The 26,873-nt window shown below is 42.4% G+C and overlaps 1 protein-coding gene and 1 non-coding gene across 2 annotated transcripts in view; one reads left to right on the forward strand and one right to left on the reverse strand.

The window, feature by feature from the left end:
* CLASP1 (cytoplasmic linker associated protein 1) overlaps positions 1–6,246 on the reverse strand; it is a 272,017-nt gene extending 265,771 nt beyond the window's left edge. Inside the window, exon 1 of the mRNA XM_049616225.1 lies at positions 6,001–6,246. The gene's annotated coding sequence lies outside the window, so the exon portion shown is untranslated. The remainder of the gene's footprint in view (positions 1–6,000) is intronic.
* Positions 6,247–22,920: 16,674 nt separating this feature from the next.
* Positions 22,921–23,024, forward strand: LOC125911990 (U6 spliceosomal RNA). Its single transcript, XR_007454564.1, has one exon. It is a non-coding gene; the product is annotated as a U6 spliceosomal RNA (small nuclear RNA).
* The last annotated feature ends 3,849 nt before the right edge of the window (positions 23,025–26,873 follow it).

Here is a 26,873-nt window from a genome sequence, read left to right on the forward strand (position 1 = left end):
TGTATATGTGTATATATACACATATGTATACATATGTGTATATATACACACACACACACCTACTTGTCAAGGATCCCAGTTTACCAAAATTCGCCATGTCAACTCATATATGACAAAGCTATTAAAAATTTAAATGATGCATAATATGTCATTACACAGAAAGTATTCACAAAACATGCAAAACCTAACATTACTTACTGAAAAGTACAAACATATAGACAGGGTGATACATTAAGCAATGATACCTTGTGTTAGGATGGTTTGATGTGGCTTTTCCCCTCTGGTCCCTCAAGTTTCTGTGCTATCGCTATATTATTATAATAAGACTATAAATAAATTTAACTGATTCCGCTTGGAAAGTTAATAGGGTAACACTTACAGAGACAGGTGCAAAGTGGATTCGGCTATCCTGAAGAAACATAAACTCACCCAAATGTGCCAGAGTAAAAGACAGCTACAAGGCCAGTTCTAGGTGTTTTTCACAAAACAATCAACCTTCCCAGATACATGTTAACTATTAAACCTTGAATTTACATTTTTTTAAAAGCAAGTATAAACACACTAAAACTCAGGAGGGAACCTGGTTTGGCAGCTTATTGACATGGCAAAAAGATCAGAGGATTTCATGAACCATAACTTCAGTAAGTCAACAAAATTATGTAGCTAAGAGGCAGCTGACAAGAAAAGAACACTTAAGTTTGGAAACAGAAGGTCCTGCTCTCATCCCAGCTCTATCTCGGACTGGGATTTAACCTGCAGGTCTTAGTTTCTCATTTGTAAATTGAGAAGATAGCAACATTATCTTCCCCGTCTACCTAACAGGATTCTGAAGGGAGCAAAGAAGATTATGAATGCAAAAGTGATTTAAAAATCGAGGGGTTTTTCCCTTAAATCTGGTTATTATTTATTATTATGAAGACACTCACATACACGTAGCTACCAAAACAGGCAACACTGTTTAGAAGGATACATTTCACACTGATAAGTGAATACGCCTCCTAGGGGGCCTGAGGTCTGGGGCCAAGCCTTTCCCTTATCTGCATTGTTTGTATCTGTCAGGAGCATCTACTCATCTATTACTTGGGGGATTTTTCTAATTTGTAAGAGCAAACGCAATCACTGACAAAATTAACATAAAGCGCAAGGTTTTCATTAGGGTTTTGTTTTAAAGACTCACCAGGGGACTGTTAGAACTGTGTCTACCCAGGCCTCGTAGGCTTAACTGACCAAAAATCTCTGGGTAGATGGGGAATAAATAAGGTCAGACCATTTGTATTTTAACAAGCTCCTCAAATGACTCTGGTGACTTGATTAGTGCTATGTATGCTACCTTGTCATTAATATTATCAACTCCTACCACAAATACATAGTGGGAATACCATGTATATAGCCACTTACTATATGCCAATCACTATTCTCAGCACTTGACATATCTCATTTAATCCTTACAACCCTGTAAGTAGATATTACTTTTTTTTTTAAATTTTTTTTTTAACGTTTATTTATTTTTGGGACAGAGAGAGACAGAGCATGAACAGGGGAGGGGCAGAGAGAGAGGGAGACACAGAATTGGAAGCAGGCTCCAGGCTCTGAGCTGTCAGCACAGAGCCCGACGCGGGGCTCGAACTCACGGACCGCGAGATCGTGACCTGAGCTGAAGTCGGACGCTTAACCGACTGAGCCACCCAGGCGCCCCAGTAGATATTACTTTTAACACTGCCTTCCCTTCCCCTCACATTTGTTTTATAGGTGAATTCATTAAAACATGAAGAGATGATTTAACGGGCCCACGGCCCAAAGTCATAGGGCTAGCAAGTGGCACAGTCAGAATGTACAACAAAGTCTGAACCCTTGATACAGCTCCTAACCTAAGACAACAGCTGTATGCTCTGGTCAGGTCACAGCAAGTTGTTTCATTTCAGACACTGCATTTAAAGGACACTAATGGGGGTGCCCGGGTGGCTCAGTCAGTTAGGCGATGGACTCTTGATTTCAGCTCAGGTCATGATCTGGAGGTTTGTGAGATGGAACCCCGCCCTGGGCTCTGCACTGACAGGGCAGAAATGCTTGGGATTCTCTCTCTTTCTCTTTCCTTCTCTGTCTTGTCCCTCCCCGCTCACTTCTCACACTCACACTCTCTCTCAAAATAAATAAATAAACTTTAGAAAGAAAGAAAGAACACTAACAAAACAGAATTGCCTAAAGAAAGATGGGGAAATCTGATTAAACCATGAGGGAACAGGGCACCTGGCTGGCTCAGTCTGTAGAGCATGAGACTCTTGATCTAGGGCTTGTGAGTTCCAGACCCATACTGGGTGTAGAGATACTTTAAAAAAATAAAACCTTGAAAGAAAAAAAAAATAAAAACAACACAGGAGGGGACAAAGGATCTAGGGCAGGGTTATTTATTTACTTACTTACAGCCTAAGTGGCATCAATGTGTAACATTTTGTCTGTCTTCCTTATTAGACTGTGAGCGTTTGAAATGTGGGGACCACGCAGTCTTTTCAACTGTACCCCGTGGTACCGAGCTAAAGAAAGGGTTTAATAAATTAATTCACCAATAAATCTAGAGAAGGCTTGATGACTGTCCTAGGAAATGAAAAGCTATTACGTGTATTACATGGAGAAGAAACAGACTTAATACATGTTGCTTCAGGGTTATGCCCAAGAAAAACAGGCAACAGGGAAGGGGCAGATTCTGGAACGGTCTCAACTAGCTTTCTAGCAACCAAGACCTGTCCAGGAACAGAAAAGCAGATTTGCAGTGTAAGGCTGAGGACCAGAATACAGTAGACAAAAGGTAGGAGAATGGTCAATGGAGCCTCTAAGAGCTCTGCCCAAACTCAAATTCTACTATTCTAAGTTATCTTTCATATTTCATACATTAACCATGACTAGCTACACAAGTCCCTAGTTACACAAGTCCTGGTAGTTAAGTACAGAGGATACCACAGTGTTCTACAAACTTCCAGGGCCCTCAAGGATCTAGAGGAGACTAAAAGCAGAGGCGTGAATCTTCCAAAGAGGAAGGTAGTGGATAAAACAGGAATCAGCAAGGAGTGAGGAGATTTCCAGGCAGGAAACAAGAGGGAAGTCAACACAGGGATTATGAAAGAAAGGCCGTCATCTGAGCCACAACTTTAGGGACCCATGGGGGGAGGTGGATTGGGGCTGCCACAACAATCTGGGGAAGAAAAGCATTCAGTATGGCAGTGATGGTCTGAGCACAGAGTAGGCAGGAAAGCCCTGGGGCAATGAAGACCTACCAGAAATAGTAAACTCCGGAGCTTAAAAAGAAAAGGCCTTTAGAGGTCATTTAGTCAAACACACACACATTTTATGGATGTTGCCCTGATCGCACTGGGTTAAGAAAAATTCATTTACAGGGTGCCTGGGTGGCTCAGTTGGTTGAGCATCCGACTTCGACTCAGGTCATGATCTCACAGCTTGTGGGATCCAGCCCCACATCGGGCTCTGTGCTGACAGCCCACAGCCTGAAGCCTGCTTTGGATTCTTTGTCTCTCTCTCTCTCTCTCTCTGCCCCTTCCCCGCTCATGCTCTGTCTCACTTTGCCTCTCAAAAATAATAAATAAACATTACAAAAAAAAAAAAGGTTCATTTACTTTCTTCTATTACATTTTACAAACCAAAAACTCTATCATCAATGACTTGTTCTTTGCTTAGTTTTGTGTTGGGTTTTTTGTTTGTTTTTTTTTTTTAAGACTAATAGATCCTTCTCTTATTTTTTAGGAAATCTTTTAGATGATTCTGTTTTTCTTGCAGTTGTTAAAACTTCCAGTTTTAATAACTCAGCTCTAATATTTACAATCCCTTAAATGGTCATAATATTTGCTAATAGTACTAAATTAAAAGTATACTCTAAGAACTATGATTTTATAAAGAGGATTGTTAAGAAGAAACGGAGTCTCAAAGATAAATTTAAGTCTCAGATCCAAGAAACTATCTCTCACTCAACTTATAAATTGTGAGACTGAGCCACTCAAGAAAATAGAGTTAACAGACTACTGAAGCAAAAAAATCTAAATCCAAACCAATGAACGAAACCTAACACATATGAACAATAAACCTAACGTTCTTCTGGCCAATCATTTCTCAACATCCCTGTCAAACTATTTTAAGGATCTGAAATCTTGCTCTATAAAAAGTAAGTTCCCATCATCCGAACTACACTTAAGAGATTCTATCACAGTGGTTACTGAAGCATAAACACCAAGCTTCAGATTTTTGCTTCCCATTAGCACAAAAAATGCTTGCCTCTTTTACATAAGATTGAGTCTGTGGCCAAAATCCTGACTTACAGGGAGATCCAGGTTTTCAGTTCCAACACTAATTTAAGGTGTAAGGTTAGCAAAGGCCTTTTCTCTATTTACCACTTAGATTGTAACATGGAGATACAATATTTGACACCTTCACCACCAACTGCCACTTCAAAGGATTTCTGACTTTGGTTACTTTAGTCGAGAAGATATAAAGCTAGGGTTGAAAGCTCTTCGGTAAAAATTAAAACTTAAAATCCAGAAATAGTGCTGCACGTTAGCTGATAAACTATAAATTACAGAAACAGATTTTTAAAAAAAAAAAGTGCAATTGCATGATTTTACAAAAATGAGTAAGTCAGCGGCTCACAAAAATTTAAATCTTTCTTAGCAAATGGAGAAGATACACAATATTCAGTAACTCTGGGACATTGTGGTTTTGTTTTTATCTATAAGGTCTCTGCATCAATGTTACTATTCTCCCAACTCCCTTTGAGTAAAAGGAGCCCACTGTCCAGGATCCCTCTTACCAAGAGTTCAGTAAATGTCACAAATAATAATAGAAATAAAAGCAACAATCTCTAAAGCTAGAATTTATACCGGACTGTGGCACCAGAATAGGGGACAAGGCACATGGCAGCCTGCAACTATTTCTCCCTTCTGACTCTTCTGCATCACTGCCTCCCAAAGGAATAGAGAATCCGAATCTCTCACTGCCACATCTACAAATTAAAGTATCACGATTAAAGAGCTCGCAGGTTCTACGAACGGTCACTATTTAATCATCGAACCCCGCAACAGAGAAATTCATCCAGATGCAACAAAACATGCTTCAAGGACCTACCTAGTTGTTTTTTTTTAATCTTAGAAATAAACACAACTATTTTAATAACATTATGTAATAAGTTAGACCCTGGAAAACCCCATATTCATCTGAGCGGCTCGAAAAATGGAAAGCAAAATTCGATTAGCTCCATTGTACCCAACCAGGCTAACGTGCACTCCTCTTCGTCAGAGCGGCTCTGCCAATACCAAAGAACAACAAAGGCAAGTTGAGGAGGCTGCACAAGGCTTAACTCAGCACTTGTCCGCTTTCCCAGCTTCGGAAAGAAGCTCTCTGCGGGCCTCAGGGACCAAGGGACCCTCTGCATCCCGCCCGGTCCCCGGCTCGGCTCGGCGCCGCTCGCTCAGCTTTTGTCTAGCCCGGCTGGGAGCCCCGGCCGCCCGCCTCCCCGGCACCCCTTCCCTCTGGATCTTTCTCCACACCCATCACTCGCCGATGACTAGTTGTTATGGGTTTCTCTCCCTCGCCCCCTCCCCTCGCAATCCCGGGCTCTTTTCAAACGCGACTGGCTGTTCGCTGGCTTCTCCCACCGGGCCGGTAAGACTCGGGTCAGGAAGGGGGCCCGGGGTGGGGTCTGGGAGAGGAAAAGAGAGAGGGGCACACAAAGCCAGGCTGACCCCACAGTCGCCCCCTCCTCCCTCTGCAAAGCAGCCTGGGATCAGCGACCTACCGGTGGGATAAACAACCCACCCTCCCATCCCGCTCCCCGCCCGGCTCCCACCTAAGGGCCGCCCCCTCCCCCCAAAGTGCACCCAAGAGCCGATGACAGCGCTGGACATCGCCCTCACCCAGACCCGGCGTCTGCTACCGCAAGGCGAAGGGGCAAGGGCCTCGGAGGGCTGGATCTAAATCCCCTCTCCCCAACCGGGTACTTACAGCCGTATTATTCGCTACTGTTGCCGCTGCGGACCAGACAGCCGCCGCCTTCTCCTCCACCCCAATGAGGTTAAGCGCTTGGTGCGGGGATTAAAAAAAAAAAAAAAAAAAAAATAGAAGCCGAGAGCGCCTGCGCAGTGCAGTCTCCCTTTTACCGCCACCGACCCGGCTGGACCATAGAGAATGTAAACCGAGACCAGAGAGGCGGCTGCTCTCTATGGTAACGCCACGCGCAGGCGCCAGCCGGCCTGTACTGGGCTTCTGGAGCTGCAAGTCCTAGGAGCTTTTGCCTCCTCCGAGAACGTCAGTTGACCCCGATAGGGACCCGTAGAATAAAGGTTCTTTAAGGGAAGGACGGCGAAGGTGCTGCGAAATTGCGGCGAAACTCAGGCTAGGCCAGGAGGGTCGGATGCAGTGGCCACGGCGACAAGGCACCACAAAGCAGGGAGTGTAGTGAATAGAGCTGAGGGGGGAGTCGCGAAAGCCTGGATAAAAGTCATCTGGCCGGGACTTCCTGCGGTCGGGGTCTAATACCTGAAGGAAACGAGCTTTCACTTCTGGGTTACGCGCGTCCCGCCCGACCGTCGGGCGACTCAGATGAAGGAAATTGGGCCCTGTGACTTTCCGTACCCGGGCTTGCGTTGGTTCCCCCTTCCCTTTTCGACAGGGCGCGGACACTTGAGCCGGAAGCACAACTTTTTAACGGTTCTCTGGCGTTCTTGAAGCGAAATCGGCCCGGTTGAGGCCTCGGAGACTCGAGACGGCCAGCCACAACCCCTTTTTTACGTGAGCGCCTGAACAAATAACGCTGCCTCTGACCTCCCTCTCGCGTGACTTTCGGCTGACACGTGAGAAGGTGTTTCGGAGGGTACAAAGCTGTGCAAATGATAGGGCTGCCATTAAGGATCCTGCAGGACCCTATGTTCGCAGGTAATTTGACACTGAGAGCTTGTGTGTGAAATTAACACACTGCCTCAATGAGATCACCCCGTGGGAGTGGGAGTTGACTTCCCTCCCCTCTCGATGTCCAGTGCGTTGAGTTTTCACCGGGAGCTCTTGAATGCCGAGCTCCGCGGTGGTGGAGTGTTCTGTTAGAAGACGGGTGCGGAAGAACGGTGAGGTAACGCCCCTGATGCTCAGGGCTTAAACGTTAAGGGTCGGCGAGACTAAGCGGAAACAAAGGCACGTGTTCGCTCCTGTGTGCAGTGCGGGAAAGAAGAAGGACCGTGGTCTGAAGGTGTAAGTAAGGATACCTGGAGGATGTGACTCCTGGTTGCATCTAGAAGAACTAGCATCTTTGGAGGCGAAAGCACCGCCCAAATGGATGGGTGTTGATGAAAGCATTCCGGAGAGGAAACTCCTTGGAGCGAAGGCTGAAAAGGGAGTGTTTTACTGGGAGTACAATGAAGGCAGCAGTCTAACTGAAAGGCGGTAGTGGGGGATACAGGGGAAGAGTGGAAAGTAAGGTTTGAAAAATAGGATGGGGGGGGGGGGCGTCTGGGTGGCTCAGTGGGTTAAACGTCCGACTTTGGCTCAGGTCATGATCTCACAGTTCCTGGGTTGGAGCCCCGCATCGGGCTCCGTGCTGACAGCTCAGAGCCTGGAGCCTGTTTCGGATTCTGTGTCTCCCTCTCTCTCTGCCCCTCCCCCGTTCATGCTCTGTCTCTCTCTGTCTCAAAAATAAATAAACATTAAAAAAAAAATTAAAAAAAAAAAAGAAAAATAGGATGGGGAATTTTTTTTAACTTTTAATTATGGGAAGGTACACATAACAAAATTTACCGTTTTAACCACTCTTAAACTGCGCAGATCAATGACGTACCATCGCATTGCTGTGCAACCATCTCCAGAACTCCTTTCATCTTATAAAACTGGAATTCTGTACCTTTTAAACAGCTCCTCAATCCCCACTCCCCCAAGTCCTGGCAACCACCAGTCTACCATATGTCTCTGAACTTGACCCCTCAAATACCTCATATAAGTGGAATCATACAGTATTTGTCTCTTTGTGACTGGCTTATTTCACTCAGCATAAATGTCAAGGCGCTTCCATGTTGTAACATGTGTCAGAATTTCCTTCCTTTTTAAGGCCGAATTCTCTTCCATTGTGTGTATATACCAGGATGGTTACGTAGGTTACCAACATCTTTTGATTATGGCGAAGAATGCTGCTGTGAACGTGGGTGTGCAAATATCTCTGAGACCCTGCTTTCAGTAAGATGGGGAAGACTTAGAAACTAAGTAGAGAAAGCCATCAAAAAGAACTGTTTTATGGGGCGCCTGGGTGGCTCAGTCGGTTGGGCGTCCGACTTCGGCTCAGGTCATGATCTCACGGTCCGTGAGTTCGAGCCCCGCGTCGGGCTCTGTGCTGACAGCTCAGAGCCTGGAGCCTGTTTCGGATTCTGTGTCTCCCTCTCTCTCTGACCCTCCCCTGTTCATGCTGTCTCTCCCTGTCTCAAAAATAAATAAACGTTAAAAAAAAAAAAAATTTAAAAAAAAAAAAAAAAGAACTGTTTTAGAAAGTGACCCTGGCGGTAGAAGCTCAATACATACCCTATTTATGCAGAGCATTTACGGAGATCTCCCAGGCATTGTCCTACTTTATGTAAAGTATTGGTATGCCATTGAATCCATCAAAATAAACATGACCTGCTTGTTAGTCACCACATTTGCCAGTGAGAAAATCAAGGCTCTGGGTTACAAATGGGCTGTGGAGAGACTCACCAACCACACATACACACAAATGATTAGGAAACAAAATTCCCATGGGAGCTGGGCACCCTTGGGCACTGACTACTCACTGATTTGGACATGGGAATGAAAGAAAACAATTCAGTTGTTAAGAAGAAAGAACAGGGGACATCAAGAACTATCACTCAAATTACTGGTATGTGTAAGGGCTTAACACAGCAAAACTGCATCATCCAAGGTCCCTAAAAGAACTCAGAGGTTTGATTCCAGGTATGTTCGTGGCCTTTAAAAAAAAAAAAAAAAAAAAATCCCAGGTAAGTATATCTTTGCATGTACTGGAGAAATTAATAAGACCTATCATGTCCTACTCAACATTTCATCTTTCATTTTACATTCTCAAAAATCCTATGGATCATTCAAAGCAATGATCTATTTGGCAGCTGAGGAAATTAATGGCCAGAAAGGAAAAATGATTTGCCCTATGCCACCTGGCTGCTTAGTACCAAGGCTGCAACTAAAATGTGAACGTTTCTGCTTTGATCACCCTTGCAGAGATAGATAGCATAGTCTTGAGTGAGTGGATAGTGTTTCTATTCAATCAGTCTCATCTTCCTCAGAGATACATACGCAAACTTAAGAAGCTAGCGCCAGTTAAACAATGAAGCAGAGAATATAAGTGCATTTTGGGGCGCCTGGGTGGCGCAGTCGGTTAAGCGTCCGACTTCAGCCAGGTCACGATCCCGCGGTCCGTGAGTTCGAGCCCCGCGTCAGGCTCTGGGCTGATGGCTCGGAGCCTGGAGCCTGCTTCCGATTCTGTGTCTCCCTCTCTCTCTGCCCCTCCCCCGTTCATGCTCTGTCTCTCTCTGTCCCAAAAATAAATAAAAAATGTTAAAAAAAAAAAAATAAGTGCATTTTAAGTAGCATTCATACACTCAAAAATACTGGGTACCAACTATGTGCCAAACACTTAGCAAAGCAGGGGGAAAGAATCCCTGTACTTAGATAGAAAATAAAGTAGTAAGTAAAATATAAACTATGTCAGGTACGGTAAGTATTATGGGGGGAAAATGAAGCAGTAAAGGAGAAATAATGAGTGCTAAGGAAGGGAAAGAGATTTCTTTTTAAATAGGCCTTGGGGGGGGGGGGCGGGGAGAGGCACTGAGAAACCAACTCTAAGCACTGATCTGAAGGAGGAAGGGAGCAAGAAATGTCCTTTATCTGGGAGAACATTCCAGGTAGTAAGAATGGCAAGTGCAGAAATTCTGAGCCTCCAGAAAGATGTCTACTACATTCTAAGAGCAGAAAGGAGGTCAGAGCAAAAGAAGCAGAGTGTGGGAGGGGAAAAGTAGGAAATGAGGTCAGAGGTGACAGGATGCCAAGTTGTGTAGGGATTTACAGGGTATTGTAAGAATTTGGGCTTCTACTGAGAGGGAAAACCATTGAAAGATTTTGAGAAGTAAAATGACTAATATTTTTAAAGATCACTTTAGCTTCAATTTTGAGAATATTCTGTTGGGGAGTAAGGGAGTTTTGAGAATAGATTATAGGGAAGCGAGAGGGACAATTTAGAAGGCCATTGCAATTCTGCAAATGAGAGACAATGGTGGCTTGGGAAAAGTGCAAGCAGTAGATTGATGAGGTGTCTGGGTATAATCAGACAGGATGGCACCCAGGATTTGAGTTGATTGATACACGGTATAAGCAAAAGGAATTAGGGGGCTCCAAGATTTTTGGACTGCGCAATTTAAAGAATAGAGTTGTCATTTACTGAAATGGCAAAGCCTGGGATGGGCAGGTTGGGAATTGAAAGCGCTACGAAATTCAGGATGGGAGACGTTAAGTTTGAAATGCTTATTACCATATGAAAATATCAAGGCAGATATTTGAGTCTGGAGTTGAGAAGAAAAGTCTAGGCTGGATTTGGGAGACACTGGCATGTAGAGAGTTTTAAAAGCCATGAGATCATCTGGACAAAAAGCGTAGACAAAAATTTGTAAGAGTTATCTAAAGACTGAGCCCTGAAGCATTCCATTCTAGCATTTAGGGATTGAGACAGTAATGAAACTAGCAAAGGAGATAGAAAGGGCAGCCACTGAAGTAAGGGGAAACCAAGAAAGTAAACTGGGAAGAGCAACCAAGTCAATTGCTAATGGGCTAGAATTGACTGTTGGCCACAATATTGGAGTGGTGAGGACGGAAGCCTGATTGGAACGGGTTCAAAAAAGAATGGTTGGAACAGAACTGGAAAGAAGGGGGAGAGATCATTTGGAGGAGGAGTTTGATTGTAAGGGTAGGGAAGCAGAAAAGGGGAGTGATACTTTTAAGGGACAGGTGGGCCAAAAGAACTTATTATTTCATCCAAAATATTTTAGTATTCCTAAAAGATAAGATTCTTTTTAATTTTTTTTAAATGTTTATTTTAAGAAGAGCGCATGAGCAGGAGAGGGACAGAGAGAAGAGAGATTCCCAAGCAGCCTTTGCACTCAGTGCACAGCCAAATGTGGGGCCTGAACTCACCAACCTTGAGAGCATGACCTGAGGTGAAATCAAGAGTTGGGACACTCCAGGGACGCCTGGGTGCCTCAGTTGGTTAAGCAGTGAACTTCTGCTCAGATTGTGATCTTGCAGCTGGTAGGTTCAAGCCCCATGTCGGGCTCTGTGCTGACAGTTCAGAGCCTGGAATCGGCTTTGGATTCTGTCTCCCTCTCTGCCCTTCCCCCACTCGTTGTCTCTCTCTCTCTCTCTCTCTCTCTCTGTCTCTGTCGAAAATAAATAAACATTAAAAAAAAATAAAAAGAGTTGGACACAACCGACTGAGCCACCCAGGTGCCCCAGGATTCTTTTTTAAATATAACCTCTCCGTTGTTAGTACAGAGCCTGCTTCAGATTCTCTGTCCCCACCCCCCTGCCCCTCGCAGGCTTGTGCTCTCTCTCTCTCTCAAAAATAAATAAACATTGGGGCGCCTGGGTGGCGCAGTCGGTTAAGCGTCCGGCTTCAGCCAGGTCACGATCTCGCAGTCCGTGAGTTCGAGCCCCGCGTCAGGCTCTGGGCTGATGGCTCGGAGCCTGGAGCCTGTTTCCGATTCTGTGTCTCCCTCTCTCTCTGCCCCTACCCCGTTCATGCTCTGTCTCTCTCTGTCCCAGGAATGAATAAAAAAAGTTGAAAAAAAAATTAAAAAAAAAATAATAATAAATAAATAAACATTAAATTTTTTTTAAATATAACCTCAATACCACCATCACACCTAAAAATTTAATAATACCTAGTCTCATGATCTACCTGGTCAATCTTCAGATTTCCCGAATTGCCTCATAATTTTTTTTGCTATAAGGTTTATTGAGATATAATTCATATACTATATAATTCATCCACTTAAAGTATATAATTCTTTTTTTTTTTTTCAACGTTTTTTATTTATTTTTGGGACAGAGAGAGACAGAGCATGAACGGGGGAGGGGCAGAGAGAGAGGGAGACACAGAATCGGAAACAGGCTCCAGGCTCCGAGCCATCAGCCCAGAGCCTGACGCGGGGCTCGAACTCACGGACCGCAAGATCGTGACCTGGCTGAAGTCGGACGCTTAACCAACTGCGCCACCCAGGCGCCCCTTAAAGTATATAATTCTAGGGCACCCTGGGTGGCTCAGTCGGTTAAGCATCCAACTTCAGCTCAGGTCAGGATCTCACAGTTCATGGGTTCCAGTCCCATATCAGGCTCTGTGCTGACAGCTCAAAGCCTGGAGCCTGCTTCAGTTTCTGTGTCTCCCTCTCTCTCTGCCCCTCCCTCACTTGCATTCTGCCTCAAAAATAAACTAAAAAATTTTTTACATGTAGCTTTCCAGTTGTCCCGCCATCATTTGTTGAAAAACCTATTCTTTCTCCATTGCCCTGCCTGGGCACCCTTGTCCAAAACCAATGGACTATAAATATATGGGTTTATTTTTGGACTCTAAATCTATTTTCCATCAATGTATATGTCTATTTTTATGCCAGTACACACTGTTTCAATTACTATAGCGTTGTAGTTTATGAAATTGGGCAATGTGAGTCCTCCAACTTTGTTTTTCTTTTCCAGTTGTTTTGGCTATTTAGAACTCTTTGAAATTCCATATGAATTTTCCAATCAGTTTGTCCATTTCTGCAAAAAAAAAAAATTTGGTTGTGATTTTGGTAGGAATTTACTGAATCTGTAACAACAATCAATTTGAAGATTGTTGCCATCTTAATAATATGAAGTCTTTTGGTTCAAGACCATAGAATGCCTTTCCATTCATTTAGATCTTTAATTGCTTTCAACAATGTTTTGTAGTTTTCCTAGTATAAGTTTTACATTTCGTTTATTAAAACTATTCCTGGGGCGCCTGGGTGGCGCAGTCGGTTAAGCGTCCGACTTCAGCCAGGTCACGATCTCGCGGTCCGTGAGTTCGAGCCCCGCGTCAGGCTCTGGGCTGATGGCTCGGAGCCTGGAGCCTGTTTCCGATTCTGTGTCTCCCTCTCTCTCTGCCCCTCCCCCGTTCATGCTCTGTCTCTCTCTGTCCCAAAAATAAATAAAAAACGTTGAAAAAAAAAAAAACTATTCCTGTATATTTTCTTTTTGATATAATTGTAAATGGAATTATCCATTTCATTTTCAGATTATTCATTGCAAGTGTATAGAAATACAATTAATTTTTGTATATTGATCTTGTATCTTGCAACCTTGCCAAACTCATTGATTATTAGTGAATTCCTGAGCATTTTCTGTATACAAAATCATGTCATCTGCAAATACAGATTGTTTTTCCTTCTTCCTTTCCAGTCTGCATCCCTTTTATTTCATTTTCTTGACTGATTTTTTTCCAGCTAGAACCTCTAATACAATGTTGAAAAGAAGTGGTGAGAGTGGACATCCTTGTCCCTGATCTTGGGAAAGCATTCAGTTTTTTACCATTAAATATGATGTTAGCTGTGCGTTTTTCATATATGGTCCTTTTTTTTCCCTTTTTTTTTTTTAAGTGTATTTGTTTTTGAGAGAGAGAGAGCATGTGCGAGGCAGAGGAGAGGCAGAGAGAGGGAGATAAATCTTTGCTATGCTGTCAGCAAAGAGCCTGATGTGGGGCTTGAACTCATGAACCACAAGATCATGACCTGAGCCAAAGTCAGATGCTTAGCTGACTGAGCCACAGAGGCACCCCAACATCCATTCTTTCTTAAACGTCTTGTAGAATTCACCAGTGAAGCCATCTGGGCCTTGGATTTTCTTTGTGGGTAGTTTTGTTTTATTTTGCTTTGTTCTTTTCTTACTAATCTCTTGTTATAGATCTGTTCAGGTTTTCTGTTTCTTTTTTTTGTAAGATAATTTATTGTCAAATTGGGTTCCATACAACACCCAGTGCTCATCCCAACAAGTGCCCTCCTCAATGCCTATCACCCACTTTCCCCTCTCCCCCACCCCCCCCCCATCCACCCTCAGTTTGTTCTCAGTATATGTGCTGCCGAAGCAAGTGCTCTGTTTGTTCTCAGTATCCAAGAGTGTCTTATGGTTTGCCTCCCTCCCTCTCTGTAACTTTTTTTTCCCCTTCCCCTCCCCCATGGTCTTCTGTTAAGTTTCTCAAGATCCACATATGAGTGAAAACATACGGTATCTGTCTTTCTCTGACTTATTTCCCTTAGCATAATACCCTCCAATTCCATCCACGTTGCTGCAATTGGCCAGATTTCATTCTTTCTTATTGCCAAGTAGTATTCCATTGTATATATAAACCACATCTTTATCCATTCGTCAGTTGGTGGACATTTAGGCTCTTTTCATAATTTGGCTATTGTTGAAAGCGCTGCTCTAAACATTGGGGTACACGTGCCCGTATGCATCAGCACTCCTGTATCCCTTGAATAAATTCCTAGCAGTGCTATTGCCGGGTCGTAGGGTAGTTCTGTTTTTAATATCTTGGGGAACCTCCGCACTATTTTCCATAGCAGCTGCACCAGTTTGCATTCCCACCAACAGGGCAAGAGAGTTCCTTTCTGTTTCTTCTTGAGTCAGTTTCAGTACTTTGTGTCTGTCTATGAATGAATCCACTTCATTTAAGTTGTCTTATTTGTTGGCATTCAATTGTTCAGACTGTTACAATCTTTTTTTATTTCTGTAAGTTTGGTATTAATGTACCTGTCTTATAATTATTTATTATATCAGGATCCAAATACCAATACATGTCATTTAAGTTATTTCTCTCTTAGGTCTCTTTAGATCCCCCCCACCCCATCTCATTTTTCCTTGATACTTATTAATTGCAGAAACCTAGTTGTTTACCTTACGTATTTCCCACATTCTAGATTTTCCTGATTGTGTTCCTGGGAGTCTCTAACATGCTCTTCTACCCCCTAGATGCTTGATAGTGCTGTATGCCTTATTCTGATTCAAGTTTGAGTTTTTTTGGCAGAACTCCCTCATGCATCCATCAGAAGGCACCTAATTTCTCATTGTCTCTCTTTGTGAAGTTGGCAGTAATTAATGACCGTTGCCTAAGTTCCTTGTTACAACTGAATAGTTCAACTGAAGTCAGAGTAAGTGGATACCCATCAATCCAGAGTATATGGGATCCTAGGTAAACATCTTTAGTAAATTATGTTTCCCCTTTGGCCTCAGTGTTCTTATCTATAGAATGGGGGAGCGCCTGGGTGGCTCAGTCAGTCAAACCAAAACTGATTCTTGATTTCAGCTCAGATCATGATCCCAGGGGTGTGGGATCAAGCCCTGTGTCAAGCTCTGTGCTGAGCGTGGAGCCTGCTTAAGATCCTTTCTCCCTCTCTCCCTCTGCCCCTCCGCCGCTTGCTCTTTCTAAAAAATTTTCAAAAAAAAATTTTTTTTAAGAGAGAGAATGGGGATATAAACTATAAGGGACCTCTAAGGTATCTTGCTATTCTAATACACTCTGACTAAACGCTTAAGTAGTGAACTTAATCCCTAGCAGATACAATTTCGGTGGGTTAAAAAGGATCCGGTAACATTGTATTATTCTTCCCATCAAACCACTTCCCATCAAAGCCTAAGTTTATCAATCATTAAATCCAATCATCTATATAACAAAGTCAGGTAAAATCATTGTGAGAGTAGGGAGACTGTCAGAAGCCTTGGTTCCTGGATTCTAGGTCGGGCTGTGCCTGCTCTCAGCGGGTCACATTCTCCCTTAGTGTCCTATCCACAAAATAAAAGATTATGCTAGTGTTCTCTAAAGGTGTACAAGCTTTATGGTGTTATGTCCTTTTTAAAATTTTCCCCCACAGTTTTTGAGGATGATATTTTTATTAATATCTTCAGCCCTGCCCTTTTTTTTTAATGTTTATTTACTTATTTTGAGAGAGAGAACATGTATGCATGAGTAGGGGAGGGACAGAGAGAGAGGGAGAGAGAATCCCAAGCAGGCTCCGTGCTGTCAGCACAGAGCCCAACGTGGGACTCCGTCTCACAAACCAAGAGATCATGACCTGAGCCAAAATCAAGAGTCAGGCGCTTAACCGACTGAGTCACCCAGGCACCCCAGGCCCTCCCTGTTTTTATCTGTTTTATATTCCACTGAGCAACTGATTGACAGGTGCCTGCCCTAGGTATCAATTCGTGTGTGAAGTGCATCTTTGACATAGAAAACTTTTTGGAAGTGAATACATTCAAATATTATTAGCAAGTGGTTGTCTGTGGGTGGTAAAATTGTTGGTCATTTTTAAAATTTATGTCTATATTCTTCATTTTGTTCTATCAGCATACATTTTTGCAATTTTTCGAAAGTCATTCTTAAAAGATTTGATAGCATGCCCTAATGAACAAATCACCAGACCCTGGGTAAGAAGATTTCTTTCTCTTCCTATGATTCCATTAGGCAGTACCCTCCATTGTAGGTTAGCCTAAATACTTTAGTAATAGGTACTTACATTTAATTGGATGGCTTTACTTAATCTTCTTTGATAATCTCAGTGGAAAAAAAAAGGTTTTTATGCCGACAGAAATTAAAATTCAAGAATAGCAACAATGCATATTGTTATCATCTGCCATCACCCATATGGAATCTGAATTTGCACTTGGGAAACAGACAGTCTCTTGGCTAGAGAAGTAGCGAGTGTTACAGAAATATTTGGGCAAAGGCAGGGTGTGTCTTTTGTATGTGATGAAAACAGGAGATCAGAAACTAGTTTGCTAAACTGTTCATAACCACTCCCTGTCTCAGTATTTGACTTACCTGCTAAGTACCACCCACCTAAAGGAGGCAATACAGGTGTCTGACTTCCCTCTCATGGGTTTCCTCACCTGGCAAGGTCTTATGCTGTCATATGCCCATCTTTTTTTAAATTAATGTTCACTTATTTATTTTGAGAGAGAGAGTGCAGGAGCGCAGGGGAGGGGCAGAGAAAGAGGAAGAGAGAACTTCAAGTAGACTCCATGCTGTGAGCACAGAACCCCATGCAGGGCCCCATCTCACAAACCCTGAGATATGACCTGAGCTAAAATCTAGAGACGGATGCTTTACCGACTAATCCACCCAGGCTGCCCCCCCTTTTTTTTTAAGTAGGCACCACACCCAGTATGGGACCCAACACAGGGCTTGAACTCACGATCCTGAGATCAAGACCTGAGCTAAGACCAGAGTCAGATGCTTAACCAACCCAGGCACCCGAATGCTGCCCATATGCCCATCATTAGACACCATAGTGGCAGTTTCTAGAGAACTGCCCTATGGCCATCGAACTCACTGTGTGACCTAGACAAGTCACTTAGCCTAGTCACAAGCACCAAGGACACTTCATCTTTAATGAAGAGGACAGTCCTAGTTTCCAATATTATCATAGCTAGTGAAATTGACATTAGAAAAACCCACTTGTCAATAACAATGGCAGTATGAAAGCCTGTGTACTTACCATCAGAAGCATGACAAATCCAGGTGGTTCAATGATGGCTCTGATGCAAAACAAATGATTAAATAGCCCTTTAAACATTATCCCATTGTCCAATATGTCATAATCTGGATTTGCTCAGGCTTTTTGGAGACTATTCCTCACACTTCATAAGAACAAAGGGCAAATGCCAAAAAGTAAGTAACCAGACATATTTGTCAGTAAGTTGACAGTTTTGGGATTTCAACTGCCATCAGTGAGATCTCTCAAGCAACATTGGTCCGTGCCAGTTCTCAGATGGACTCCTGTGCCAGTGGCCTAATCAACCCATCCAAATAAGAGCCTTTTACAGACTTTCAAAACCAAGTGAAGTGCCTTTATTTTTACATTATCTAATAGCCTCTCCTTTGCCAGAACTTGACCTGCCCTTGGGTATACATAGCTGAAAAGATACAACTTTTACAGTCTAAGAAGTCAGTTTAGTAAGGAAAAGAAATTACTAGACTATATAATTACTACAATGATGGAACATAAAAGGGGGCACTTAGCAAGTGTGGATGGGTCAAAGCTAAGGAGGAATGAGGGGAATGTGCTTGAGCTATACCAAACAAAACATTGAAACTCACCATTTTGACACTCAGAATCTCAGAGCTACAATGATGATTTCGACCAGTTCCCACTTGGACAGGGTTTATTTATTCTAATAATTTCAAGCAACTCGGGGTGCCCAGGTGGCCCAGTCGGTTGAACATTCCACTCTTGATTTCAGCTCAGGTCATGATCTCATGGTCCATGGGATTGAGCCCTGCATTGGACTCTGTGCTGGTGGTACAGAGCCTGCTTGGGATTCTCTGTCTCCCCCTCTCTCTGCCCCTCGGCTGCTCCCTCTCTCAAAATAAATAATACTAATTTTGAGCCACTCTAAATCTTTCCATTTTAACAAGGTCGTTTAGAGTTTCACAGATAAAGTTTCCAAAAATGGGCCTGTTTTGACACGTGGACCATCACATACATATACACACTTCTCGGTCATGGCAGCAAAGTGAGAACAGAGTTCATTAGCTAGATCAGAATGTGTCAGTGAAGCCGCCCCACTACGTCTGCTTTAACAGAATAACAGCTCCCTGCCTACATTTGTTCATTTGTATTAAGGATTAAATAATTCCAACTATCTCTTGTAAATTGCAGGGTATGCCTGGTTGTCATGCATGGGAATCTTTACTACCCCCAAATTGCACAACTGTGTTTCTTCTCGTTTTGTTTTTGCCACACTGATTATATCATGTAGTACTTGAAATAGAGGTGGAGTCTGTCACTCTGCCAGCTGGCAATTTAAGAGTTAAATGATGTAGGGGCACCCTAGGTGGCTCAGTTGGTTGGGCGACTGACTCCTGATTTTGGCTCGGGTCATGATCCCAGGGTCGTGGGATTGAGCCCCATGTCAGTGTGGAGCTGAGTGTGCTGAGTGTGGAGCCTGCTTGAGATTCTGTCTCTCTCTCCCTCTGCCCTCTCCCCTGCTCATGTTCTCTCTCTCTCTCTCTCTCTCTCTCTCTCTCTCTCTAAGATAAAAAATAAATAAAATTTAAGTGACGCATTAAGAAATCAGCAAGTTTTTAAATTATAAGATTTGTGTTTGCCATATTTCCTAGCTGGTGTTATTTATTTAGAGTTTTCCTGTTCCTGGATAATTTCATCTTGCCTTCAGATGTTTGCAGTGATTCAAGTCCTTTTTCTCCTTTTCAGATAATCTCCTTCTATTCATGCCATGTGTTCTAGTTTTCCTTATTGCTTCATCTAATTTCTAAGTAAATCATAGCATACACAATACGAGTTGTTCACAGTCACTAAACCAATATCCTCAAATGTATTTTGATTTTCTCAGTTCCCAAAATCTGCCTTTGCGTGTGTGTGATTTAGGTATAGAACTCTTCTACGAACTCCTCTGTCTCATGCACTTGACTGCACTTCTCTGGTCATCTACCACACTGCACTGGCATTCTGAGTCATCTGGGGTTAGGCACCCTCCCTGCTATTAACTGTGTAATATTTAAATTGCACTTACCAGTCTTCTTTTGAATTCAAACACCACGTGAATTAAACTGACGGTAGTTGCTTTCAACCTGTAATTCCTGATTGCCACAGGTAGTTGCCAACTCTTGAAACTAACAGGTTTGACTAGAAGCCGACAGTTCTTAAATCTCACAGAACTTAATATTTTACACTTATATAAATTAAGAAGGCAAGATCATACCTTATCAATCAGGACTCTTTGTTCATCGATAACACAGTATCTCAATTTAAACAAAAAGTATTTGCACCATACCTCAGAGAATAAATTAGATTCCTCTTGGTGCCAAGCAGGGGGAAAGAAGGAAAATTTTACTACAAAGAGATTACCAACCACTTCTAAGGGATTTACCAGACAACTGCTGGTATAAATTACAAAGATAAGGCTCATCTGTACCTAGATGAGAAGCCAGGACATTTGCCTAATGGCATGTGGGGTAATCTAACCCTGAACTTTCAACTTGGACAAATGAAAAATCTAGCATCCCTAAAAGCTGTCCAGAGATTTGAGTTCATCAGTATTTATCCAACCAGCTTGGTGGAAATGATAGAAGAGAAAAATTTTAGAGCCAAGGAATTTTTTGACAAAGCCTCAGAATCTGCCCGAGAATCACAGAAGGTTGGATTGAGAAGGTACCTTACAGATCATTTCATCAACCACCCTTATTTGACTGAGAAAACCGGAGGCCACAGAAAACCGGAGACTCACTTACAGTCTTGCAGTCCTGGTTAGTGGCAGATTCAGAACTAGATCTGGGTGATCCTGACCCCATTTCAGTAGGCTTACAGCTGGCAGACAAGAACATTTGGACCCTCTTCCAGAACGTAGCCTATAGCCAGCTACTGAATACCCCTTTCTCTGAAAATTGGGCAAACAGGCTGAAATATTTTGAAAAGAAAACACTGATTTATAAAGTGGGAAGAAATTCCTGTACAGACTTGCTAACTAGAAGCAAGTCATTGGCTTCCCCAAGACGAAGGAGAGTCTTAGTCATGAGGTTAAAGTTCAAAACTGATTGTGTCTCCAGCCTGAGAGCTGACAACCTTTTTTAGAAGCAGTACACTAAAATTAGAACAGAAGAAAGCAGTTTACAGAAACTTGAATTCAGGGCTATCTCACAACACTGGGAGTTATTTTGTAACTGTTTGCATTTAATGAACTATCGGGCATACAAAAAAGAATAGAAACTATGATGAATTTCTCGTGTTGCCCCACCTGACCCCATTTCTACCTCTCCCTCCTGAATTTGGCACTTACATGTTCATACCTGTTCTTGTGTTTTTCCTACATATGAACATATCCATAAGTGATACTAATACTAACATCTGTAAGTATTATTTTCATATTTTAAGTTTTATATAAATGCTATCATATTGTATATATCTTTCTGCAACTCACCCCCCCCCCTTCTCAACACTGTGTTTTTGAGATATATCTTATGGATAAATAGGATAGCTGGAGTGTTAGGTTATTTTAACTACTCTATGGTATTCTACTATATGAATGTTTTGACATTTCTCTAATCTCCTATTAATGGACATCTAGTGCGTTTGCAGGATTTTAGTTTCGTTTTATTTGCTGGGTTTTTTTTTTTAATTTTTTTTTTAACGTTTATTTTTGAGACAGAGAGAGACAGAGCATGAACAGGGGAGGGTCAGAGAGAGAGGGAGACACAGAATCTGAAACAGGCTCCAGGCTCTGAGCTGTCAGCACAGAGCCCGTCGTGGGGCTTGAACTCGTGGACCTCGAGATCATGACCTGAGCCGAACTCGGACGCTTTACCTACTGAGCCACCCAGGCGCTTCATGGGTTTTGTTTTTTTTTAACCTTGCTATATAAACATTTTTATAAACCCCTCTATTGATGCTTATATGCAAAAGTTTCTCTAGTGACATTTATGAGGTCTTACCATATGCATGTCTTCAACCTGACAAACATGTCTCAAAAATAACCAGCAGAATATGAGCGTGTCCAATACTCGCACTATGTATTTTCAGAGTTTTTAATGTTTTATGAATTTTTAAGAGTCTCAAATGGTATTTCCTTAATGGTGTTAAATTGTTTCCCTGAGTCCTCATGGGGCTGAGCGTCTTTCCACGTGTTCACTGGTGATTTGGGTCTCCTTTTCTGCCTGAACCACTTTTCAGGCGAGCTTTGTTTTTTTGTTGTTGATTTTTAGAAATTCTTCCATAGTCAGGATATAAATCTTTCATGGTTATATGCAGCCAATTTCTTCTCTCCATCTGGAATTTGATTTTTTACTTTTTTATCATGGTATCTTTTTATGAGCAGGTTTATCAATCCTTTCTTTTTGGTATACACTTACTGTTTTGTTGTTTGTTTTGTTTTGTTTTTAGAGAGAGAGAGAGCGCGAGCACAAGCCGGGAAGAGAGGCAGAGAGAGAAAGAGAGAGAATCTCCCCCTCAGTGTGGAGCCTGACGCAGGGCTCAATCCCACGACTCTGGGATCCTGACCTAAGCAGAAATCAAGAGTCAGACATTCAACTGACTGAGCCATCCAGGGGCCCCTATTGTTTGTTCTTCTAAAAACAAATCTGTCCCCATTCTAAGGTCTTAAAGATATTCTCCTTTGGTTCCCTCTAGTTTTTTTTAAGTGTGGGTGGGGTTTTTTGTTTGGTTGGTTGGTTTTACAACCTTCAGGCCTTTTACACACGTAGAATTTACTTTGTGTTTTTTGGATATGTTTTTGTTTTTAAGTAAACTCCACACCCAATGTAGGGTTTGAACTCATAACCCTGAGATCAAGCTTCACATGCTCTATCAACTGAGCCGGCCAGGCAACCCCTTCACATAGAATTTACTTTTATATCTGGTGTGAGGTAGGAAACTAATTTTATTTTTTCCCAAATTGACAACCAATTGTTTTGAAACCTTTTATCGACAATGCTATCCTTTTCCCAAAGGTGGGTAACGCTACGTTTGATACACATTCTGGATTCTCTTTTCGTTCTGTTAGGTTATTCTTTCATCCCTGTGCCTTAATGCACATCTTAATTACTATACCTTGTTGCTAAGTTACATCGTCTGGAAAATAAACCCCCACCGTCAAGTAAACACAGTGGCAGCTACCAGTATTTGAGCCATCTCTCTGGAACCGCCCCCCCCCCCCCAAAGAGGATGCATACTGCAAGAAGGAAAACCCAGAAAGAGGCAGTGGGGTAGTGGGGCCTGCCACTGGGTAGTGAGTGGCAAAGTTGGAACCCTGAACTGGAGATTGATATCCTGTACCAAGAGACCATGCTCTGTGGAGACCTGTGGGGCCCTTCAGAGAACTCACACAGTGCGCACTTCAAGGGCACACATAGCAAAACCAGAACGATACAGAGATTAGCACGGCCCCTGCACAAGTATGACACACACATGTCACAGAGCTCACACGTGCGTCCCATGACAGATCCGCACTTTGGATAACTGCCCACAGAAGGCCTTGTGGTCGGTCAGCGTTACTAAGTACAGCAACAGCAACCGACAGAGAATTCCAGTTGCTCCTAGTGAAGTAAAAAGACATTTGTTGTGAAAATTAAGTAGAAAACAATTCCATTTATAATAGCATCAAGAATAAAATACTTAAGGGGAGCCTGGCTGGCTCAGTCTGTTGAGCATCCGACTTTGGCTCAGGTCATGATCTCGCAGTTGACGAGTTCGAGCCCCGCGTCGGGCTCTGTGCTGACAGCTCAGAGCCTGGACCCTGCTTCGGATTCTGTGTCTCCCTCTCTCTCTGCCCTCCCCCACTCATGCTCTGTCTCTCTCTGTCTCAAAACTAAAGATAAACATTAAAAAAATAAAATACTTAAGAACTGATTTAACAAAAGAAGTAGAAGATTTGTATACTGAACATTGTTTTGGTATTTTTAAGTTTCTTTTACTTATTTTGAGAGAGAGAAAGAACATGGGAGGGGCAGAGAGAGAGAGGGAGAAAGAATCCCAAGCAAGCTCCACACTGACAGAGGGAACTCCGAATACTGAACGTTGTTGAAAGAAATTAAGGAAAACCTGGGGCCCCTGGGTAGCTGAGTCAGTTAAGTGACTCTTGATTTCAGCTCAAGTCATGATCTCGCTGTTGTGGGATCAAGCCCCACATCGGGTTCTGCGCTGACAGCATGGAGCCTGCTTGGGATTCTCTCCCTCTATCTCAAAAATAAATAAACTTAAAAAAAAAAAAAAAGGACTCTAAGTAGGTTGAAAACCTACATGCAAGATCTAAACTATAAAACCCTACAAGGAGGAGCACCTGGGGGGATCAGTTGGTTGAGCATCCAACTCTTGATTTCAGCTCAGGTCGTGATCCTGGGGTTGTGAGATTGAGCCTTGCGTTGGGCTCCATGCTGAGCATTGATCCTTGAGATTCTCTCTCTCCCTCCCTCTGTCCCTCTCCCCCACTTGTGCTCTCTCTCTCTCTCTCTCTAAACAAAAACAAAAACTCTCCAAGGAAAGCACAAGAATAAATCTTTTTGTTTTTAATGTTTATTTGTGTTCGAGAGAGAGAGAGAGAGAGAGCATGGGGGGGGCGGGGGGGGGGGATGCACAGAGGTTCCGAAGCAGACTCTATGTTGATAGCAGAGAGCCCTATGAGGGGTCGAACTCATGAACCGTGAGATCATGACCTGAGACAAGTCAAGAGTCAGATGCTTAACCGACTGAGCCACCCAGGTGCCCCAAGAATAAATCTTAATTTGCTTTTCCTCAGATTAAGCAATGGTTTATTGGATATGACACCAAAAACAGGCAAGAAAAGGAAAAACAGATAAATTGAATTACATTAAAATGTTAAACTTTTGTGCTTCATAGGACACTAGAAAGGAAAAAAAAAAGGTAACCCAGAGAATGGTAAACAAATATTCGCAAATCATATGTCTGATAAATGTCTAGTATCCAGAATATGTAAGGAACTCTTATAATTCAATAATAAAAAGACAAGTAACCTAATTTAAAAATGGGCAAATGATCTGAATAGACATTTCTCCAAAGAAATGTGCAAATGGCCAATGAGCCCAGGAAAAGATAATAGTCGTTAGGGAAATGCAAATGAAAACCATATTGAGATACTACACTCACTAGAATGGCTGTAATTTCAAAACAAAACAAAGCAACAGACAATACCAAGAACTGGTGAGGATGTGGAGAATTGGAACCCCTGGGCATGTAAAATGATGCAATTGCTTTGAATAGCGCTCAGCATGGCAGTTTCTCAAAAAGTTAAACAGAGAGTCGGCATATGATCCAGCAGTTCTAGCCCTATGTATATACACAAGAGAATGTTAAGCATTTATCTACACAAAATATTGTACACTAAGGTTTGTAGCAGCGGTACGCATAGTAGCTAAGGAGCGGAAACACCCCAGCTAATGAATAGACAAGTAAGATGTGATGTATCATTACAATGGAATATTATTGAGCCATGAATAGAAAACTGTGAAAACATTATGCTAACTGAAAATAGGGAGAAATAAAAGGCCACATGTTGTATGATTTCCTTTCTATGTAATGTCCAGAAAATGGTAGATTACTGGTTGCCTAGGGCTAGGGTAGAGGGAGGGTTGGGGGACTGGAGGCATTCCTTTGGGGCATGATGAAAATGTTCTGAAATAAGGGGTGATGGTTGCAACCTTGTGAATATACCAAAAACTACTGAATTGCACACTTTAAAATGGAGAGTTAATGACCTGTGAATTATAACTCAATAAAGAAAGAAATTACCTCAAAAAAGATGTTTGCATCTTTTTACCCTGTATTTTCCATCTCCAATACCCAAAGAGCTAGAACCAAAAGTGGGACAAGGAGGAGAAAGTCAATTAGCAGACCATGCTGCACACAAGGTCCCAGTAGCCTACTCTATGAAGAGGAAGGTTGCTTTGAATTAGATATGAAAAATAAAAGAGTTAAACCAGACTGGGTTGTTTCACTGGCCAAAAGTGATGGAAATATAATGATAGGTGCCTCAAACATCATTTAGGCACGAGAGGGAAGGCTTATCAGGGCACAGCGGAAGGTGGGGATGACGCAAGAAATAAAATCATTTCACGTAATCCGCGTGTGAAACTTCTCCATAAACTAGTTACACTAACGCACGTAGAATTCCTTGTGTGTAAGCAACACTAAATAAACGAAAGTTATAACTGCTCTTCTTGTTTGGAGAGATGGAATGAGCGCACCAAAAGAATGAGAGGTCAAAGAGCAAGCCACACCTAGATACCATTGCTTACAAAAAGAAACCAGGGACTCTTGGAGAAATGGCTGGTTCCAGGTTTGGAGCTGGGAACCTACAAGGCATGCTTGGGAATACTTATATTGAAAAAAAGCAAAGAAGCCTTCAAAGACGGGGTTACGTCAGAGGGACCCAGGAGCAAACTGAAAGGGGCCCCCACCACCCGAAGTTGAGATGATTGCCATTAATCCATTATTAGAAAATTGTTAATTAAAGGGAAAGAATTAAGCATTTACCCTGCCTTCCCAGTAAGAAATGTATCTCTGGGTAATGAACGTTCCCACGTTCCCACGTGATGAGGGAAAGCTCTTTGGAGAACGATGCCACCTAATTAATTTAGAGCAAATGAAGTTTACGTTTTGTCAGCTTTTATGAAATGGTTAATTCACACAATTATCAGCAGATACCAAAACTATTAGTTTAAAAAGTCTGATGGAAAACTTTGTATTTGCATGGTGTCAAACTATGATCCCATCCTACACATAATTGTCCAATGGACACTATTACCACCCTTTGCACAAGAATCGTTGTCAGTAAAAAGGGGCAACAACCACACACCAATGTGGTACGTAATATGTAGCAAACAGCATGACCTATGAAACAATTCTTGTCAAAATATTTAAAATCAAGCCCAATCAAGATTTCAATCTAACTTCCAATTTACAGGGGGAAAGGACCAAGATAGATATTATCAAGAGGAAACAATCAGATGAACCTAGAAGTTGAGAAATTCTGTAAGATAACTGTCCTGACCTCTTCAACAAGTCATAGTCCTGCAACTGCTGATCTTGGGGTCATGAGTTTGAGCCCCACGTTGGGTATAGAGATTACTTAAATAAATAAACTTTAAAAATAATAATTAAAAAATCAAACAACTCTAGAAGCCATATCAGGAATATTACAGTATTCTGAATATGGACCAAGCAGTATATTTTTTTAAATTTTTTAAATACTTATTTTGAGAGAGAGAGCACAACAGGGATGGGGCAGAGAGAGAGAGGGAGGGAGAGAATCCTGAGCAGGTTCCA

The sequence above is a fragment of the Panthera uncia genome (genome assembly GCF_023721935.1).
Source record: "Panthera uncia isolate 11264 chromosome C1 unlocalized genomic scaffold, Puncia_PCG_1.0 HiC_scaffold_3, whole genome shotgun sequence".
Taxonomy (NCBI): Eukaryota; Metazoa; Chordata; class Mammalia; order Carnivora; family Felidae; genus Panthera; species Panthera uncia.